The following is a 15,149-nucleotide window of genomic DNA, read 5'->3' on the forward strand; positions in this document are numbered from 1 at the left end:
GGTCGGTCGTAAAAGCTTGTTCCGACAGGATTCTTTGTCTTAGTGCCATTAAAAGTTTTGAACTGATTTGGGGGTTTGTATGTAGTGTAGGAAACGATGTGAAACAACCTTACTTAATAACAAAAAAAACGATAGTGGTAGGACAGCTGTGGCGTGGCAGTTCAAATATTTTTCGATTTTTCTGTAATTGCCGGTGTTGGGGATGGTGGTGGGAGTGTTTTGGTTAAGGTTTTGAATTTGGGCGTGGTTTTTTTTTTTTTTTTTTTTTTAATTTTAGGTTATAGTTTTGAATTTGGTAATGGCGGTTTTGGAAGAGGAACGTGACTGTTGTGTTGAGGATGGCGACACACGTGTGCGCGAGATTGGGCCCAAGCCCAATTTGATTTTTCGAATTTTTCGTTTTTTCGCACAACTTCAAACTAAATTTACCGCTTCGTTACCGGTCCGATTTTTGCGAATGAGCTATGGAAATGATCAGGAGAGAATTTCCAATCCAATGATCTATAAAACACTATATTCTGACCATGGATGACATATAAGAAGATGGAAAATACCTAGAAGTGCGTGCGTGACGTAAGTTGTGCGAACGAATGAACTATAATTTCATAGATAAAGTCTACCCAAATCGAAATACAATTAACCAGCCTAAGCAACACAAATGAAAAGTTGAACAATCCAGTACATAAACAAACACCCACCCCCAAACAAATTTTTGGCAATGAAGTTTCGAAAATTTGTTTTAAAAGCGGGTCTTTTAAAGTCAGATTCCTGAGACTTCCTAAATTACTATTTTTATGATTTTAACAATTTTTATTTTTTATGAATAAGGTTTAATATAAGAAAAAAAATAAAGCAATAAATGCATAATTCACACCATAGAAGAACATGACTCAAAATCTGAGAAAACATGCAAGAATGGAAAACGTGAATTATGTTTAACGTAGACTTAGGATCCGGTACTTACAGCCACACACTCTATAAGGAGGGACCGGTTACTTGAATAGTGCACTTACCAATATATGAAAATGAAAGAAAGTACACCAAACAACAAAATGAGCCGTTTATAGTCAGATACTCGAGACTTTAGCAAATAACTGGATATATATATATATACCCTTCAGTTTTTCATATATCAACAGTCTAAAGAGTTGGGGGTCTTTCCATAAATAAATAACATGGAATGCACCCCCAAACAGAATCAAGCCCCAAGATTCTCTACAACGCAACTTATTGAAATGAAAACGAAGTCTGATGGATCTAGAATGTAACCGTGCATGCACTTTCTTTTTCGCCTTTGAACGAGGGGGTGTCCAAGTGAATGATCATGAGAAAATGGATGTTTGTGGAAGATATGGTGGATATGGATGAATTTTAGATGTAAGGAATGGAAGAAATGAGAATGTAGGTTTGGCACAAAATTCATTTATGGTGTAGGTGGGAACTGTCTCAATTCTGAAAATGGAGGTGTCAAGTGACTTTCCCTTGGGAATTATTTCTGTATGAAGAGGATTTAGAAAATCATTAAGTATAGAAGAAACAAAAAGGTCAAGCGCAAACTCCAGGTTCCTTTGAAAGAGTGGAAGGTGGGGAATATTGGTGAGGGAAGATGAATGAGTGTCAGCTAGAGCTCTCAGGTCTAGATCATTAGAAGCCTTAAGATATGTTAGACATTCCTCAATAGGTGGGTCAAAAAAATCACTGGGATAGAGGGTGAAAAATTCATCTTCCGTCATAGCGTCAAGGGATAAATGGATATTGGCAGGGTGGGTCTCTCGAGGTGGCAGGGAAGAGTTGCAAAAGAGTTGAAGGAAATCTTCCTCAATTTCCTCTACGTCCAAGGAGTATTTGTCGAAGTTGGAACTTCCAAAGGAAAGGAATTTGTGCATCTGGTCATTCGGAAACGTGGTTTTGAAATAATCATGAGCTAAGCTCTCGATCATGCTAACCTCTCCATCGATATTTGTATAAGGCAACTGTTTGATCGTCTTAAAAACGTTAACCACAACGGAAAGATGGCCAAAAGACAAGGACATCGAACCATCGCGGTAGTTTATAAGCGCGTTGGCAGTTGCCAAGAAAGGGCATCCTAAAATGATCGGAACAGAATCGTTAGCGACTTTTGTATCGAGGATAACAAAATCCGCAGGATAGTAGAAATCTTGAACCTTAACCAGCACGTTTTCTACTACAACCTTAAGATACTTGATAGACCTATCAGCTAGTTGCAACGTCATTGTTGTAGGTTGCATTTCCTGTAGACCTATTTGTTTATATAAATAATAAGGGAGCAAGTTAACACTCGCCCTGAGGTCTAATAAAGCAGTGGTCGTGTGAGTATCCCCTAAGGTGCATTGTACAGTAGGACGACCAGGGTCCTTGTACTTAACGATTCCATTATGTTCCGTTAAAGTTGGAAACTGTTCCGTTAAAAAGGCGTCTTTAGGAATCTTTGTCTTACGCCTAGTAGTGCACAACTCTTTAAGAAACTTAGCATGGTGAGGTAACTTTTTAATTGCTTCAAGGAAAAGTAAGTTTATCGTTAGATTTTTAAAAACTTTCCTAATCTCGTCAAAACTTGTATCCTTGTTTAACATAGCTAATTTCTAAGGAAACAATGGTTTCTCTCTATATTTAGCGTATGAATCAACTGGATGTCTAACCTTTGCTTTATGTTTCTTAGGTTGTGGTTTAACTGGTACCTCTACAGGGGTAGGATCTTCAGTTTCTGTTTCGGTATCTAGTATAATATCTAGTGTAGGGACTACTGGTGGGGTAACTATAGATATACTTACTTTGTTATCAACCACTCTCCCAGAACGGAGAGTGGAGATGGCATTTAGCTCACCTATGTTTTTATTTTCCGTACTAGTATTACCATTTACCTCAAAAGCTGTGTTTGTTGTTTTAGGATTAGCTATCGCTTGACTTGGAAACACACCTTTGGGTTGCACTTTCTCTTGAGCTAACTGCTGTAAGAAAAGTTAGATGGCTTGTAAAATCTGTTGTTGAGATTGCATAAAGGTATCAAAACGATCCGGTTGGGGAGTAGTATTTGCTACTGGTTGTGTGACAGGAACTATGTCACGTTGATTATTAATAGGTGGATTTTGGTAGTTATTATTTATCGGAACGATACCTCTATTAGTATTATAATTATTATTGTTATAATTATTATAATTACCTTGACCTTGTCCTTGTCGTGGTTGAGCTTGGTTGTTATAATTATAATTACCCTGACCTTGTCTTTGAACTTGTCGTGGTGGTCCTTGGTTATAATTGTTTGATGGCCTAACATTTTGATTATTAAACCCTGGAAGTGTTATTTGTTGATTATTTCTCCAATTGAAATTAGGATGTTGTCTCCAAGGGGTGTTAGGAATAGGAAAACTATTAATCGAGCAAACATTATCTTGTTGTGAATGTTGTTGTTCATAGGCGAAAGGACAATAGGAGTCGGGATGCTCTAGACTCAAACAAAAATTACATGGATTGGAGTTGACATTCATGACGGGGATCGGCGTTTGCTAAATAGAAATAGCCTCTACCTTTTTAGTTAGAGATTCGATTAAATTTTTAAGTTCCAGATCGGGTTTCATCTCAAACATACCGGCGGCTTTAACTGTTGTAGAAGAACTAGCGGAACGGGAGAAATCATCACTACCCCAGTTATTATTACGCTTAGTTTGATCTTCTAAAAATTTATAAGCCTCTACCCCCATTTATTATGTCAAGCACCTCCTTGTGGTGGTGTAATAGTCCCTTGAAAAAGACACGAACTAGCGTGTCTTTTGTGAGGTTATGGTGTGGACATTCTATAAGTAAATTGGTGAAACGATTCCAAGCCTCTGAAAATGATTCATGAGGATTCTGTCGAAAGAAATGAATCTTGGAAAGCATTTCATCGGTCTTCAGTGGTGGGTAAAAATGTTCCATAAATAGTTGAACAAGCTTAGCCCACGAGTCCACGAATTTGGCCAGGCGTTAACCAAGACGCCTTTATCGGCTAAAGTGAAGGGAAATACCCTTAGTTTAATTTGTTCAGCACCAACCGTAGGATGGTGGAATGTAGTAAGGACTTGGTCAATCCTACGCATGTGCTGATAAGGCTTTTCATGGTCTAACCCATGAAAAATGGGTAACAAATTAAATATATTTGGGGGGATTCAGAAATCCCCCACTGGGTTTGATAGAACGATGCAAGTTAGGGCTGTCGTTCAAGGCTTTGTAAAAGTCAGAGAGAGGAGACTCTCTTTCTTCAGCCATTACTTCAGGTGGTGTGTGTGGTATATTAATTAGAGGTGTAGTGAGTGGTATACTAGAAAGGCGTGTTTGTTGACGTTGCCGGTTGATTACGTTAGGCGTTTTTCTTCGGCCTGACCTTAATCTCATGTAAGGCTAAGCCAATTTTAATGAACACAACAACACTCTAAACAATCCTAATATGTTAGTATGAACCTCTAACAGGAGATGCGAGGTGTGGAAGAAAAGAGTACCTGAATGCCTCCTTGCTTCGCTTATAAATAGCGTCTTGTTTACGCGTACTCAGTGTGTATAACAAGTTAAAACACTGAAAACTATGAAGAAATGGAAATTTGAAACAAACTTGTGGAAATCGGGCAGTTTCAGCAGAGGGCACAGGTAGCGCTCAGAATAGGCCTAAGTAGGGTGCAGGTAGCGCTCAGGTTCCAGCTGGAGTTCCAGGCTCTTGGGTGCAGGTCGTGCTCCAATTTAGCCTTGGTGGGGGCGCAGGTAGTGCTCAGGGAAAACCTCAAGGTCCAAGTGCTTCAGCGCGGGGGGCGCTCGTGTTTTGCCTTAGCAAGGTGACAATGCCTCTTTTTGTATGTATGAGATGAGATGGTATATGGATGATGCAAATAGATGATGGTCGTTGAACAAAATAGAAGCATATCAAAACCTAATTATCCCTCAATAAGTAAAGGATGAGTAGGGTATCGTTCCACTTTTAAGAGTATGTTTATATGAAGGACAGGACTGGAAAGGGGGTTGAGGGATTAAAAACTATGATTGTAGATATTTTAGATTCTAATGCTAAACTAAACTAAACTATTGAGAATTTATAAGAAAGGGAATTCAAGAGATTAGAATCCACCAATACTTTTGATCTATGATCTTATGCTTCATGGTTGTTCTCACGAGTAGACTACAATTAGGCAATCGAGTGAGTGCCGATGCCTTCTTGGACAAAACATTGTTAACAAATAACTCTACTTAAAGTTGTTCCTATGTTCATGTTACTAGTATCTTTTTTCCTTTTATGTGAGCTTGGGCAGCTATTCAATGAATCACTATCTAAGGCAAATACAAGGAATACTTCCCTTACTCTAAAACACTACACAACTAGAAGAAAAGTAGAGAAAAATAGTATAATATTCAATTACAATAAATAAAACTCTATTCTAGCATTATATTCAATTGCAATAAATAAAAGCATGTCACTAGCAAATATTCAATTGCAATAAATAAAACCCTAAACTAGCATGATATTCGATTGTAATAAATAAAAACCTTAATCTATACTTCCATCCCCTGGTCTGGGCAATAGAACTAATAACTAAAAACATAAAGAACTAACCTGATTGAAGAACACCATAAACTAAAAGAATCAACGAACCCTAAGCACCGGCTTCATCTTCTCCCTTGAAGGAGAAGATTAGCCTTCCATAAAGAAGGAAGAACACGAAGAACGAGTAGAAGAAGAGTCGAAGAACATAAGACTAGAAAGACTAATTTATTAAGACTCAGCTAGTTAAAACCGATCTTTTATTATTAATCTCTCTCAAGTTCAAGTTAAGGAGACAAGAATATAAGTGAATTGGCAAATTACATGAGGCACTTAGGTCCTCTATTTATAGAGGTTACAATGAGCTCTAGAAGCATTCCAAACCGTCATTTGTTTCCTAATACAAATAGACTTCTTTTAGAGTCCAACTTTGTCTCCAAAACTGAGAAGAAATTGGCTATAGTGTCGATCCATGCGTCTGGACGCACTATTCATGCGTCTCAGATGAGATCAATGCGTCCAGACGCTCGATCCATGCGTTCCAGACGCGTAAGTCTATTTTGTCTCTTCTGCTCTATCTTTCTATCCTCTTTTATGGGCTTTGGTCCAAGCAACGAATCATTTGGCCTTGGGCTTCCAAATAGGCTTTAAAATAGGTCCAAGTCGCATCTTTAATAGCTCCAATTCCTTGGCCTTCTCCATGATTGTCCACGGTCCTCCCATGTGATCCTTAATGCTCCGAATTGCTCCGTTTTACCCCTTTTTCTCTAATTTTCTACAAAACTCTCTTTTTCACCTGTAGAATCTTAAAACATAACTTACAAACATTATTAGTCCACTAAGATGGCTAAACAAGAGGCATAATCGAGGGTTAAATAGCACTTTTTGAGCACTTATCACAAGCGTGGGTCAAAATTTCACCCAAAGAGTGGAGTTCCGGCAAAGCCAGCACGAGGGGGCTCCAATTATGCCTACCAGGGCGCGGTCGCTCAGTAATAATTTTCGAGGAAAATTTTTAGTGCTGAAACGGACAACCACAGTGAGAATCAAACAAGGGTGGGTGGGTTTTGGGACTTTGGAAAATTAACAATTCTAAAGAAAACAATCCTAAAGGCAACTAAGATGGCAGCGGCACCATTTGATAATAGTAAAATGATAGTTTTACTAATGAATAAAGCGATGAAACTCTAAACGCAAGTAAAACTAAAAACTAAACTTGTACTAGACTTATCAAAGATTTCTACTCTCAATACTATTGAAGTAGAGTTGGAATAGAAGATTCGTTCCACTCCTAGTTCTTTAACATTTAAGTTTCCTACGACTATCAATCCTACCAAAGTCAATGAGAGAATTACGAATTATACTACGAAATGCTACGGAATACTAAGGTTGAATCTAGAATAAGAATTAGGGGGGAATTGAATCTACCTTGAATCCAACTTAAGAAACTAGCATAGATTGTTGTAATCCAATTCTTACGTTCTTACGGTAAGAATTGGTCGTTCTAATCCCTAATTATACATGACATCTCTACCAATTTATTACTAGCATGTGAGGACGTCCACCCATTCTCATGGCGAATCAACCACCTTCTATAGTGGAATAGACTCTTACAACGATTCTAAGCTAACAAAATCAAGTTTTCATCAAGACTTCATCAAACCCCTCTAATGGAGGTTTAGCCTCGATTCATCAAACTATCATTTCCAAATGAAATTGAATAAGACATAATATAAAAATTCTAACTTTATTAAATTTAACTAAACAATAATTGAAATCTAAATTAATAACTAAGAAATCATTAAATAATAATAATCTAAATTAATCTAAACAATCATTAAATAACAAGATCGAATTTAACAAGAACTAACTATTTTATTTATCTAATGAATGATATTCAATGATTCAAATAACTAATCTAAAACAAGGAATGAAACTAATTAATGGAATGGAAACTAATTAATTAAATCCAAAAACTAGATCTAGAACTAAGCTTTTTAATGGCTACTCTAATGGCTACCTTCTAACCTAAACTAATTCCCTCTCTAAAGCTAAGTCTTGTGTGTGGAAATGGAGGACACCAGATCCACATTTTCGTGCATGGGATGATGGTCCATGTTTTGGGCCAGAAAATTGAGCCAAAGCCCAATTTCTTCAGTCCCCAGGGTCTTTTTCAGCTGGTTTTGACTTCAATAGGCTTTTTGTCCACTTTTACTCCTCTGATTGGGTTAAGGTTTAGACCATTGGAAAGCTCTTTCTGAGCTGGTCGTTTTGACATAAGGTACGTCCAATTCTGAGGCCTGAGTCCAAAGATACGATCTTCGAAAGTTCTGTTGACTTTTGTATGTTGTTTCTACCCGTCTTGGCCTTTAATCCCAGAACTTCTTAGCAACCAACCCTTTGCTCCTTTCTATCGCCAAAGTGGCACATTTCTGCACATAATTGACTTCAATGCCTGAAATACATTAAAGCACGTAATTAGCATTAACTCTTATTTATTACTCGCATAATTGGTCTAAAAATATTATTGTTAAGGGGTTAAAACTACAGTTTTGGGCTCTTATAAAAAATTTATAAAAATAAATTAGAAAGTCTAAGAAATCTGACCTTAAAAGACCCACATTTTCACCACAACAATTTTTTTCACCCTATTCCAAAATTTTGTTTGGGTGGGTAATCACCCCACCTTATTCACTCAACTTCCTATCTTTGAATTGTTTATGCTGCCAATTAAGTTGTATAGATTCGTGTTGACACAATCTAGTCATCTAGATTTTCTATACCCACATAACTTATGCCATTTACTCATTTCGAGGCGTTCTTCCATCATCTTATGTGTCACCAACAGTTAGATTTGAGTGTTTCCTAGATCTTTAGATAACATTCTTCATGCTGATCGTATTACAGGAAAGATTTGCGTTTGGGCCAAAAATTATTATTTCATCAAAACCCACGATACGCACACCCCACTGACCATTCTCTTTCACCTCGCGACATGCCCCTCCCTTTCTTCTCTACCTCACCAAACAAACTCATATCTAAATTGCATAGAGCGCGCCTCACGCCCTACCAAGGCAAAACCAGAACGCGACCCGCCCCTTCACTTCCACCAAACTCGTTCAGCTTTCTGCCACACCTTCCCCTCATCCTCCCCATTTTATTCCCATACTCGTATTCTCGGCCATTTCAACCACACTATGGCTTGACCAACAAAAATCATGCCAGAATTCGCATTCAACAAGGAGCAATTCCAGACATTCTATAGTACAGAGATGCGTGCTAGAGGGTGGGATAGAATGTGACACTCTACTGATGAATACTACCTTGAGGATTTGGTTTTGAAATTTTATCGGTTTAAGGTGAAAACTCCGGCAGGGAGGCTGTTTGTGAATTTGAACGAAGTTCAAATGGATGTTATGCACGAGTTGCTAGCATCTATCCATCACTAGGATAGCAGCGAAACAGGTCTCCTTGACCTTACAAGGATCTTAGTATGAAGGAGTCCATCAGTTGATGATGGAGACGCTGCTCGAGGGTCGTTACAACGCGCGTTCCCACTATGCGCTCCAATAGTCGCCAAGGATTAACCAGCTGGTTGTGACGTAATGGCTGGGCAATAACATTGGTGGTTCCTCTAAGCCTAGTGACATCAATATGTCTTTTAGACACGTCCTTTGGATTCTGCAGAACAGGAGGTATGGTTTTTGCCTCATTAATTTTCAGCGTGAGGAGCTTATGGTTGTCGATACAATTACTGCACTCCAGCTACATGTTTTAGTTACTAAGATCATGTTATTTTGGGGTGTGCCAGAGTCGAATAGGACTCATGTTAAGCCTCACTCGAATGCCAAAGCGTATAGTGAGTGTGTCCAACAGAATTGGACACTGCCTGAAGAGAGGGCTGATGTTGTAGACCAGGAGGAAGAAGATGTATATCCTGCCTGTTTTGTTGAGGATGTTATGGATCGTGCTCTTTCGGACTTTGCACGTTTTTCATTACTCCATATTGGGATGCATATGCTTTATGATAACCAGCGAACCCTACACGACCTCTATGAATCAATTCATAAGCGTCAGGGTTCCATTCAACGTTGTCATCAGCATTCCTTAGACCAGAACGTCCAGCTCCTGAACGCCAACTAGGTTGATATGGACTAGGAACAACAACAACATTGGGCTGCGTAGGCAGAGTTTCAGGCTGAAGTCTTGAGACGTTTGCCCCAACCTGGAGGTTCATCTTCTTCTGCTGACTCTAAGTGTGAGCGTCGTCATTGTCCTAATGATGGTTCTAGACCTTCTGCATCTCTGGGATAGATCCCTTCTTGTTTTTGTTGTGATGCATTTGATTTCCATTTATTTTGTAATTTTAATAACTAATTAATTTTCGTACTTGTTTTATTTTTAATACCTTAGCTAGTTCAATTTCTGTTCATTGCATTTTTAGTTAAGTAGTTAGTATTTGTGTATGTGATTGCTCATCTATGCACGTATCGTTACATTTAATGCATGATTAATCACATATTTTAATTCCTTACCATATAGTTTTTCTTTTACGTATCAGCATGTTTAGGTATATATTTTATTGAACTATTTCATGACCCCTTCCTCTCAAATTGTTTGGGAGTGGTATATTTAAAATTAGAACAACATACGTGCACATATGAAATTGCATGCCTAAATCGCATATATAGAAGTTTTGGGCCAAAATATAAGACTCCTTGGCCCTTGATTTATACACATGGGATCCATAATGTAATTAGGTACCTACAATTTCAAGGAATTACAATATTCTGTGGAATTTCATAAGCTAATCCTATATAGAAATCCCATTATATATCACCCATGGGCCTAGCTTGTTTGATCCAATTAGGATCCATACTGTTTTTGGCACCCTAATTTCGTGAAATTTCAATATTTCGCAGAATTTCAGATCTAAACCCCTTTTAAAAATTCAAAAATTAGAAATAGAATTCCTGAGTTTGGGAACTATTCCTAAAAATGGTTTTTGCATATATTTTTATTTGGGAAACATCCGCCCTTAGACTTAGCAACCGCACACTATAAATACAATTCCTCAGTATGTAGTTTCATTCCTCAAAACCCTAAACACATCGCTGCAACTCAGAGCGTGACCCGCCCCCTTCTAGATCATACCAGTTCATATTTCAGCGCGACCCACGCCCTTGTAAGGTCATTTGAGAGTGCGCCCGCCCCTTCACTTCAGTCTCTAAGGATAAGATTTTGAGGTTATTATTTTATCACTACCAGTAGTTCTTTTCTTTGCTTGGTTGCCATGAACACTCTACGAATAATACCAGAACAGTCTTCTGAGGATCTATTTCTTAATGACAAATATGGGTTCCACTTTAATGATATGATGATGGAACACGAATGGTTCACCATACTGGTACGTCCTGACTAGACTTATTCTCCTGCACTTACTTCTTACTTTTATGAGCATGCTAATTTCTTTGCACGCCCCAATGGAGAACAAGTCATTAAAGTGATGTTAGATGACGAACCTTTTGAATTATCTATGTATTTAATTTCTTTTTCGTTAGGAATTCCTATCTCTGCCCAAGACACCCATTTAAATTAATTATATTGATGACAATATAGACCATTATAACTGGGTGCACTTCCATAAGACTTATAGTGTGGGTATTTTCCAAGTCGAAGAACAAGGCCAACTTAACGTATCCCTAGGAAGCATGACCCTTAATATGGGCCTTGCAATGCTTTTCCTTAAGTTGAATGTTCTAGGAGATTGGCACTTCAAATATGCGGATCCTACTGCATGTAATGTTTTCCTTGCTTTACCTGAGGGACATTGGTTTTATGACTTACCCAAAAAACCATGGTAGCTAGTCTTGCCAGAGCACAATTGTAAGGCATAGGTTTCTTCTTATGACAGTCACAGTCTCTCGTATTATGACCTTCTTCTTCCCTGAATTTTGTCAATGCTATAGTTCGTTCTCTACGTGCTATAGTTTGGTTTGGCTAGCGCATTCAACCTTACCTATTAGCCCATATACCCCGTCCGACCAAATTACATTAAATAGGTTAGCAAGGGTTGATGACGACAAAAGGAAGGCATGGAAGGTAGTCATAGATTGTCAAGACTTGAAGAAGCCTCATTTCTCAAGTGAGGAGCTAAGGGAGGCGAATGCTTGATCCGCGGAATTATATGGTAAATTTTTAATTTTCTGTTAGAGTCCGCTTATGTCCAAAGCGATATTTCATTCTGTTACCCCCATAATGGGTGAAACTCATATAGGAGTTGTGCCTGCATTTTATTTTTTTATATTAGTATCGTTAACTTGTTTTGCAGGTGCTCTAAATTTCTTCTGCGGTTCCATGGTAATCTCTTACCTTGTTTTTAATACTTTGAGGACAAAACATGTTTTTGTTTGGGGGCGGTATGAAAACATTTTAAAATTTAGGTACATATTAGGATATATAATACATAGACTTTCTTTATAAAAAATGAAAAAAAAAATTAAATAAACATATATTTATACTATACACTTAGGATAAAGATATTATTTCCTTTTCTGTGATGATATTAGTCTAGAAATCTCAAGTAGTAGTAGAATTAAGTGTAGGTCTTAGAAACTTAGGTTAATATGTAGGTAATAGTCATTGCATCTTTCCATTAACATCTTGCATGAGCATCTACAAGTGTATATATGTACTTGACAGTACTTTTCTGAGACCTAGGTTAGACTACTTTATTCTATATATCCTGTGAGAATCTAGCCTAAAAGCCTCATATGAGTGAATATCTGAGTGATGACACAAAGAAGAAATACAATCCGAGTAGAGAAATCACACATCCACTTGCTTAATCACCATATCATATCCTAAACGAGAATTTAGGCCCTCTTTGGATCGATATAGCTAAAAATTCATACCTATATGTAATTATCCACTAGTCGCCCCACTGAGCCTTTCATTAGTATTTTCACAACCACAAATCCTTTACCCATCTTTAAAACCAATAAAAATAAAAATAAGCCTACCTATCATGAATGAGTCTAAGAAATAGGATGAAGTAAAGAAAAGAAAGATAAAGACCAGTGGAAAACCAAAATTAGTTAGTTGCTTCAAAAGAAAAATAAGAAAAAGAAAAGAAAGTTTCCATAAAAATAAAATAAAATAAAACTCCAAAAAACAGAATCAAATGAGTCAAAAGCCAAAACAAAATGGTTAAAGATAGAAACTAAGTGTAGAAGCAAAGTAAGAACAAGGTGTTCTAGTTACATATTTTGAAAACCCTATTATCTACGGCTTGCCTATTTGCATATCCATTTCTTTTCTTCTTAAACCATCACCTAAGCCACATATCACCTAGTAAAGACCTCTAGCTCAATTATGATTAATTTGGTGTGATAGTAAGTGATAGATGTGATTGAACGACCTCGGCTCCTTTGGACGTCATTGAGATTGTGAGGAAACGTGTACCCACTGCACACTGGAGTGAGTAAAACTTGAGTGGAAAAATCAGAGTGTTTGTGTCGTGAGACATTCCTTGTGAGGACCTACTTAGGGACGCTAGTCTAAAGTTTCAGAAATTGACCTGCCATTGCATTTCATAGCATAGTTCATTACATGTATGTTTATTTTTAGATGATTTGACTATTATGCATATATTAGCTTAGGTTTCGAAAGAATTGTTCTTATTTTATTGTTATTGAGATGTATATATATCTGAGATTAATTAGGAAACATTACTTTTATCTCTTAGTCGTTATAGTATAAATGAAGTTTGTGTATATTTTCTCTGGAAAACTCTAACGAGGTTATAACTCGTCCACTAGGGAATTCCTAGTGGTTTAAGGCCTTATATATTGCATATGGTTAATGTAATCGCATTCTGCGAAACGAGATTAGTTAGAACCACATTTTTTTGCCATTTATCTGTTTTTATTTCTCATTTTTGCTTGAAGACAGGCAAAATGCTATTTGGGGGTGGTGTGATAAGTACCCAAAACTGTAGTTTTAACCCCTTTATAGTATTACATTTAGGCCAATTATGTTTATAATAAATGAGAGTTAGTACTGTGTACGTGTTTTTGTGTCTTTTAGGACTTGAAGCTGATTACGTGACTAAAGATACCATTTTGCATGAAAAATGAGTCAAGATGATTGCTGAGAGAGTTCTATGTTTAAAGCTCAAGAATCAAGAAAAAAAAAAACTTTTCAAGCCAAGTCAAAGTCAATTCGGGAAGAAAAATGACAAAAAGCCATCAGAACTTCAAAATGGCATATCTTTGGACTCAGACCTTGGAATTGTGTCAGCTTTATGTCAAAACGACGGACTCTGAACAAACTTTCTAACGGATCCGGCTTTGCCCCAATCAGAGTTATAAAAGTGGATGAAAAGGGCACTGAAATATTTTCCAATAGCATTGGCTCTTTTAGACTTAACCTAATGGACTTTAGGCTCACATTAGAGGCCCAAAGTCCCTCTTCCAGGCCTATGCACGAAAATGTGACCTAATTTTTTCATATATAAAGAAAATTAGGGCTAGCCTCTGATAAAAGGTAAAAACGCTAGTTTTACCTACGAATAAGTGGTGAAACTCAAATATAAGTAAAACTAAGGCTATTTTGTGCTTAATTATCAAAGATTTTACTCTCGTTATCAATGCAATATGTTTGGAGTAGAGAATTCGTTCCACTCCTAGTTTGTTTAGATGTGAAGTTTCCTAGTTCGTGTAAGCTAACAAAGCCGTGAGAGTAATGGAATTGAATTTTAACTACGATGGTGAATCAATGATAAAGATGATATAAATCAAACTACGGAAATACTAACTTGACAATATGGGGAGGAATTAGGAGGATTTGATTCCACCTTGATTCGACTTAATAAACTAACATAGAACATGTTGTAATCCTAATCTTTACGTTTTCATGTAAAAGTTGGGTATTTCTAATCCCTAATTATTCATGGTAATCTCTACCAACTAATAACTAGCATGTGAAGCAATCAAACCCATTCTCATGGTGAACTAATTACTTTGTAGAATAGAATAGAACATTAGAACCAATTCTACGCTAATACAATCAAGTTTCATCAAGGTTTCCTCAAACCCCTCTAATGGAGGTTTTAGCCTTGAATCATTACACTATCATTTCTAACACAAGAACAAATAGAACAAGTCATTATTGAATAAGCAATAAACTTTATTAATCTAATTGAACAAAAGGATAATGATTCAAAATGAATTAAAACTGAATTTAAAACTAATTTAGAACTAAGATTATGAATAGCTAATTATCAATTTAAGACAAACTAAATTTATGAATTAAATATTGAATTAGAAACTAAACTTGAAATGAAAAACTAATCTTTATTATAAAACGAAATCTGATTCTAAATAAAATTCATTTCTTGTTCTAAAAACTAATTATTGGAATGTATAAACTAATTTATCTATCTAAAAAACTAATTTTATGAAGTAGAACTAAGTAAAAACTAACTAACTTAAGAGCTAAGTCTTTGTCTCTTCATATAGAAGAGACTAGATCCACAATTTTGTGCATGGGCTGAGGAGCCATGTTTTGGGCTGAAAAATCGAGCCTAAAACCTCATTACTTCAGTCAAAAAAGGGGTTTTCAGCTA

This window comes from Coptis chinensis, chromosome 9, assembly GCF_015680905.1.
Source record: "Coptis chinensis isolate HL-2020 chromosome 9, ASM1568090v1, whole genome shotgun sequence".
In the NCBI taxonomy this organism is placed as follows: domain Eukaryota; kingdom Viridiplantae; phylum Streptophyta; class Magnoliopsida; order Ranunculales; family Ranunculaceae; genus Coptis; species Coptis chinensis.